At 46.8% G+C, this 7,500-nt stretch overlaps 1 protein-coding gene across 6 annotated transcripts in view; it reads right to left on the bottom strand.

Moving 5' to 3' along the window:
* The window catches only part of enox1 (ecto-NOX disulfide-thiol exchanger 1), a 47,608-nt gene that overhangs the window by 19,786 nt on the left and 20,322 nt on the right, over positions 1 to 7,500 (bottom strand). Inside the window, exon 1 of one of the 6 annotated variants that reach the window (XM_078091047.1) lies at positions 2,904 to 3,027. The exons of the other annotated variants lie outside the window; for them this stretch is intronic. The gene's annotated coding sequence lies outside the window, so the exon portion shown is untranslated. Of the gene's footprint in view, positions 1 to 2,903; positions 3,028 to 7,500 lie in introns of those variants that run through there. 6 annotated transcript variants of the gene reach the window in all.

The following is a 7,500-nucleotide window of genomic DNA, read 5'->3' as shown; positions in this document are numbered from 1 at the left end:
CCTAAAACATCCCCTCCTTTATGGTGTATTAGAGACCTGTCAATCAGAGTGTAGCCCAGCCCTAAAGCATCCTCTGCTTTATTGGCCTGTTTGACTCTACATGGACCATCAGTCACTACATGAACATCATGTTGTGTTGAAGAAGACTTAAACTAGAGACTGAGACCATAAACTCATGTTTACGATGTTTACTGAGGGAATAAATCAAGAGAGAAGTAGAGTCATTTCCTCATAGACGTCTATGGGAGCAGAGGAGTCGCCCCCTGCTGGTCACTACAGAGAAGTAGAGTCATTTCCTCATAGACGTCTATGGGAGCAGAGGATTCGCCCCCTGCTGGTCACTACAGAGAAGTAGAGTCATTTCCTCATAGACGTCTATGGGAGCAGAGGAGTCGCCCCCTGCTGGTCACTACAGAGAAGTAGAGTCATTTCCTCATAGACGTCTATGGGAGCAGAGGAGTCGCCCCCTGCTGGTCACTACAGAGAATGCAGCTTTAACACATGAAGGTCTGGCTTCTCTGGGTGTCTCCCGACTGTTCCTATGACAACCACATCAGAGAGCTTTCTCTTGTTCACAAGTTGGATTCTGACTGACATGAATACAAGCCAAAAAAAACCCACTCCACCTCCGCCTGGCAGACGAGCTGAATGAGTTCTACTGCAGATTCGAAAGACAACATCCTGATCCCATCCCCCACAGCTCCACCAACCTGGTGTTCACTGACATCTTCAACACCTCCCTGGAGACCTGCCACGTACCAGCCTGCTTCAAGGCCTCCACCATCATCCCTGTCCCCAAGAAGCCCAGGATCACAGGACTCAATGACTACAGGCCCGTCGCCCTGACCTCGATTTTCTAAAAAAAAAATTACTCAGAGGTTGCTAATCACTTCCTACTTTATTTGATAATTAAAGAAAATCAACAGATGAATTACCTTCTCTAATTTTTTACAAGAGAAAAAAAATCTTTGTCACAAATATGATTTTCTATCAACATGCAAGAACCAACGCAGCTTGCATTTCAACACAATATGGAAGTAGCCGATGTAAACAAAATATGAAACAGATTCATTTTTCTTTTAAATGAAGAAAAAGCTGCTCTTAGTCTCAGACTGGTCCGTATTTGTAAAATATCGGAAATCCAAATCTGTGAATATCTTGCCAACTTTCAATGCGGATCGACTTTTTGTAAAATGGAAATAATGAGGTAAGATATGCGCAGGCTCCTCCATAGTTCGGTAAAGTTATTAGATATTCAGATTCAGACTGACGGACCGGTCTGCGAGCTGGACGCGTTGCTCTTAATGTGCCGGTAATGATGGTAAATGATGCTTGTAGCTGGTTGTCATCTCCACTACGGTTACCGAAGGGGGGCGTTTGTTTTTTCACAACGTTTTATCTCATAATCTCAACTTTCTATCCCCTTTCTTTAGTGCGGAAATGGGCTTCAGGTGTAGAGACCATGGTGACTGGCTCCGCCCCCTTACTGTCAAAACGAACAACAGCGAGCGCGTAGAAAACACCTTCGAGCGCGAGCAGAGATTCACCTCGCGAGCGAGAAAGTTCACGCTCCGCGAGGGAGCAAATATCTCGCGCGAGACAGACTTTTTTTTTAAAATTCCGATTATTAACTTTTCTGAATCGAGACCAAATCGTTCTAGAGAGAATCTGGGGAAACATGTCTGAGGCTCTCGGACCATCAGCACCGGTTCCCCCCAAGGCTGCGTTCTTTCCCCTCTGCTCTTCTCCCTGTACACCAACAGCTGCACCTCCAGCCACCAGTCCGTCAAGCTCCTGAAGTTTGCGGATGACACCACCCTCATTGGACTGATCTCTGGTGGGGACGAGTCCGCCTACAGGTGGAGTCTGACCATCTGGTGTCCTGGTGCAGTCAGAACAACCTGGAGCTCAACGCTGGAGATGGTTGTGGACTTCAGGAGGAGCAGAGCCCCACCCTCCCCCATCACCCTGTGTGACTCCCCCATCACTATTGTGGATTCCTTCCGTTTCCTGGGCTCCATCATCACCCAGGACCTCAAGTGGGAGCTGAACATCAGCTCCATCACCAAGAAGGCTCAGCAGAGGTTGTTCTTCCTGAGGCAGCTGAAGAAATTCAACCTGCCAAAGACGATGATGGTCCACTTCTACACGGCCATCATGGAGTCCGTCCTCTGCTCCTCCATCAGCGTCTGGTACGCTGCAGCCACAGCCAAGGACAAGGGCAGGCTGCAGCGTGTCATCCGCTCTGCAGAGAGGGTGATCGGCTGCAATCTGCCGTCCCTGCAGGACTTGTTCACTTCCAGGTCTCTGAAGCAGCTAAAAAGATGGTAGCCGACCCCTCTCACCCCGGACAAAACCTGTCTGTGCCCCTTCCATCTGGCAGGAGGCTGAGGTCCATCAGGACTAAGACCTCCCGCCACACCAACAGTTTCTTCCCGTCAGCAGTCGGGCTCATCAACCTGATGGCCCCCCACTGACTGACTCTAACACTCCACCGGTCACTCCCCTTCACACTGCACATGTCACTTTAACTGTCATTTCTCACTTTGTCGTCACTCGTCACTTTGCTACTTGTTCGCTAGTGCACGTTATGCTTAATATTTTTTAACTTTTTTAATATTTTAAATTTTTAACTTTAACTTTATTCTTGTTTTATACTTGTTTTATATACTTCATTTCACTTCATTTTACTTCATTTTATTACTTGTGCACTGCTGTCTTGTTGTCTATTGTTACACTGTCTACTGTCACGCACCAACCGCCAAGACAAATTCCTTATATGTTTGACATATTTTGGCAATAAATGTTTCCTGATTCCTGACACACAAAAACGACGGTTGGACAGAAACACGCAGCACATTCTCCAGTCAGACGGAAGAACACAGAAAAACACACACACTTACTGTCTTCATCCTGATAGAGTCACATGTCTAATGAGCCTCAGCAGACAGATACTTTAAACCCAAACAGACTCAACCACCTGCAGCTCTGTGGCTCACTATGTGTGTGTGTGTGGACTTAATGTTCCATCACAGACGTCTGTTTTCTTTGCAGCATCTATTCAGCTCTACAGAAGCTTCTTCTTCACAGACGCAGATTTCTAATTATACTGATTTCTATCAATCAATGTTTTTCTCAAAGTACGTCCATGGGTTATCTAATGTCCTCTCACAGCCAACCAGCTCCTGTCTCTGCTCACTTTCACTCTCCATGCAATATTCACAGCTCAACAAGCGTCCTGCTTAATATTCATGAGCTCACTTGACATCTCTGAATCATTCACACGCTCACATATTTGCATACTGAGGAACACTGAGGTACAAACACACACCTGTCTGAGTCATCGTTTAACCTGCTACTGACACGAGGAGGATGCTCTCAGGACCAATGAGCAGATGGTCCACTCAAGGATTAGGTACTCTGTGTACTACCTGCTCAGGTACGCTCTGTACTACCTGCTCAGGTATGCTGTGTACTACCTGCTCAGGTACGCTCTGTATACTACCTGCTCAGGTACGTTGTGTACTACCTGCTCAGGTACGCTCTGTACTACCTGCTCAGGTACGTTGTGTACTACCTGCTCAGGTACGCTCTGTACTACCTGCTCAGGTACGCTCTGTACTACCTGCTCAGGTACGCTCTGTACTACCTGCTCAGGTATGCTGTGTACTACCTGCTCAGGTACGCTCTGTACTACCTGCTCAGGTATGCTGTGTACTGCCTGCTCAGGTACGCTCTGTATACTACCTGCTCAGGTACGTTGTGTACTACCTGCTCAGGTACGCTCTGTACTACCTGCTCAGGTACGCTCTGTACTACCTGCTCAGGTATGCTGTGTACTACCTGCTCAGGTACGCTCTGTACTACCTGCTCAGGTATGCTGTGTACTACCTGCTCAGGTACGCTCTGTACTACCTGCTCAGGTACGCTGTGTACTACCTGCTCAGGTACGCTCTGTACTACCTGCTCAGGTACGCTGTGTACTACCTGCTCAGGTACGCTGTGTACTACCTGCTCAGGTATGCTGTGTACTACCTGCTCAGGTACCCTCCTAAGCGTGACACATGTTTTAATGATTACAGGTCATTTAGCTGACGCTTTTATCCAAAGCGACTTACATTACATTTTTAACCCCCAGGGAGAAAGTAGGTGTCTTGCTCAGGGACACTTGGACACTGGACGTGGAGCAGCTGGGGCTTGAACCGCCAACCTTGCGGTTCCCGGCACTCCCTCTCTACCACTGCGCCACTGTCGTCTTCACAGACAAGACAACGTCCATGAGTCAGAATTAAAGCGTGTCTGCAGTGCTTGGGGAGATTCCCTCCACATTAAGGGGCTGATGGAGGATGGCAGCGCTCCCTGATGGAGGTCTGTAAACATTCAGCCTTCACAGGCAGCGAGGACGTGCTCCTCCTCCTGATACTGGTAACCAATTACAGACCCCTGTAGAGCTCCTCGGAAGAGGTCCAGGAAGGGCTGAGATGGGGGATTTCCCATCATGCATCTTGCTGACAGCAGTAAGCTGATGAGGATTCATGTCTTCCTGCTTCACCTTCACCTTCAGAAGCATGTGGCTCTGCTGTGGCAGCGCCACATGCTATGCTACGCTGAAAATGACACACAAGACTTTTATTATCACATCTAAGCTCTCTGGTTCCATCGGTTTGTGGATGTCTTGTGAAGTGAGAATGACGTAGAGACGGCGTATACGTCTCTGCTAGAGACCTGTCCTAAAGCGTCCTCTGCTTTATGGTCTGTTTGACTCTACATGGACCATCAGTCACTAAATGAACATCATGTTGTGTTGAAGAGGACTTAAACTAGAGACTGAGACCATAAACTCATGTTTACAACGTTTACTGAGGGAATAAATCAAGAGAGAAGTAGAGTCATTTCCTCATAGACGTCTATGGGAGCAGAGGAGTCGCCCCCTGCTGGTCACTACAGAGAAGTAGAGTCATTTCCTCATAGACGTCTATGGGAGCAGAGGAGTCGCCCCCTGCTGGTCACTACAGAGAAGTAGAGTCATTTCCTCATAGACGTCTATGGGAGCAGAGGAGTCGCCCCCTGCTGGTCACTACAGAGAATGCAGCTTTAAGATTTTTTGGAATCACGTTGTTGTTTAAAGGTTCCACACAAACCAAACCAACCCTTAAGCTGAATTTGACTGGAGGATGAAATCTCTTCCTCGTTGGTTTATTCGTCTCTGTACGCTGCAGAGCCTGTCGCCTGACTCCCTTTGTGCCCTTCAGCTGAGTGACAGGGCCGCGGCCCAGATGTCAGGCTGCAAATTACTTCTAATGCGGTCTTTGCAGAGGCCCCATTAACCACAGAGAGGGGGGCCGAGAATCCAATCGGCTCCAATCAAATCACCGAGCGGAGAAACAGGCCGTCGCAGCTCGTAATGAACTCTGAAGGAAGAGGGCGGCGCTCTGCGTTAAACGTGTGAATCAGCATACCGACTGTGCGCGGCGATCCGACCGCCGCGTATCAACCATCAGTACATGACTACGTACATCCACGAGCATCTTGACATACATGGTGCCACATCATTTCAGTTTCACTTAAAGCTGCACTGAAATGGTTTGTTTATCTCTTTCGTAACAGGCTCTTATTGTGAAACATCTGCAGGAAGTTTGATAGATTTGGGATTTAAAAGAACATATGTTGCAGCTGCAACTATTTCAATATCTCATTCCTCTGAGATATGAAGTTATAATCTTTGTTTATTCTTACAGTTGTCTATAATATGTGTGTTATTCCCATGTTTTGATCACAATGACAAATGCAGCCGTTACTGTCACGGTTCGGGTTCATGTCCGCTTTTATTTTGTAGTTCTGCATCATGTCTCCTGTTCCTCGACTACGTTTTGCCTTTTTGGAAATTTGAGTTTTGGAATTTTTGACTATTAAAGTCGCTTTTTTGTTTCTGGAAAACTCTGCGTGTGAGTCCGACCTTCCTGACAGTTACGCTTAATGAGATACAAAGAAAGAGCGGAATAAGCTGTTTTTAACGTCCATACAAAAACCCACGTGCATCCTGTATTCTACAGCTCTGCTGTGCCTTTGCACGTAAATAGGTTGTGCCTGTAATCATCTACGTTACGTATCGAACAAGGACCAAATACAACGAGATATTACGTCACCACGAGTCTCTTTTGTTCATTTGAGAAGCTGTGATCATAAGAATGATCATTATTAGTTCTGTCTGCCACAGTAACACTCGTCCTAAAGGAACTTATTGTGGCTCTAAAAGGGGTTTGTTTTAGCGTGCTCTTGTTTTGGCGGGGTCCTTTAGCCTCCGTTGCTAACTCATTAGAAACACTCTTAATTAGCTGTGCGGAGCTGCAGTGATTAAGAGAAGCTCATGTGGGTCATGTGACTAATAACTAATAACTCTTCATTCCTGTTTTCTGACTTTTCACTTTCACTTTTCTCTGTAGCAACGTTATTGTTTCTGGAAAGAACCAAAAGGATTAATCACATTTTAGCACATAGATAACAATATTACAATATTAATATTGTCTTCTTCTTTTAGTTTCTATACACTCTGTAATACGATTTATTTTACTGTCATTTATCTAAATATACATTCTGCTCAACGTTTTCCTTTAAGATATTTACAGCTGTCAAAATAAGCAAATTTATCCTCTTTTCTTTTCTGGTTTATTCCTTCTGAATATCTTTGGTTTCAATATTCAAAGACTTAAGAACATGTGGGTTTAAAAAGCCAGCAGAATATGAGCTGAACATTAGTCAGCAGGCAGCTGTGTGTGTGTGTGTGTGTGTGTGTGTGTGTGCGTGTGTGTGTGTGTGTGTGTGTGTGTGCGCTGCTCTTTAGTCTCTGAATCAATCCACCGTGCACGGCTAGAAGTGCATGCAATGCTATTAGTTTGGCTGTGGCTCCAGTGTCACATCCATTTAATCCACTTAGAGGCTGAGAGGCGGTGGGGGGGGGGGGGCAGCAGAGAGGGGCAGAGGGAGGTGGATGGGGGGGGCAGGGGCGGAGGGGGGGGGGGGGGGGGGCTCCATGACTGTTAGACTAATGAGAAACAGACAACAGGCCGACAGCAAGTCCACCTGTGAGAGGACCCACTGATACAGAGACGTTAGATCATAACAATGTGACTGGACCTCCAGCATCCTTCAGCATCCTCCACTGGGGGAGTAACTGACCCAGGACCAGCCTCAGGCCTCACTGAGGTCTGTAGGAAGTCTGAAATGTGATCTGAGTACCTGAGTGTCTTGAAGCAGCTTCCTGCTCGGCGCCGTTGGACAACGAGTGATTGTTACTGTGATCATCATGAGTCATCGGACAGCGATTCTTCTACAGTTCATATTGTAGGAGCCACGTTTCAGTCCATCTATTGAAATAAGTCACTGTTGTTGTTTTTGTTTGTGACTTGGGTGGAGCGGAGCTGGTGGAGAAACGCGTAACGGCCGCTAGCGTCTTTGACCTTTGACCACAACACAACAACAAGTCGCTGCTGGTTTCCTGTT

This window comes from Gasterosteus aculeatus, chromosome 16, assembly GCF_964276395.1.
Source record: "Gasterosteus aculeatus chromosome 16, fGasAcu3.hap1.1, whole genome shotgun sequence".
Taxonomy (NCBI): domain Eukaryota; kingdom Metazoa; phylum Chordata; class Actinopteri; order Perciformes; family Gasterosteidae; genus Gasterosteus; species Gasterosteus aculeatus.
Note: the sequence above shows the minus strand (reverse complement) of the source record. Positions and strands in the feature narration are given on the sequence as shown.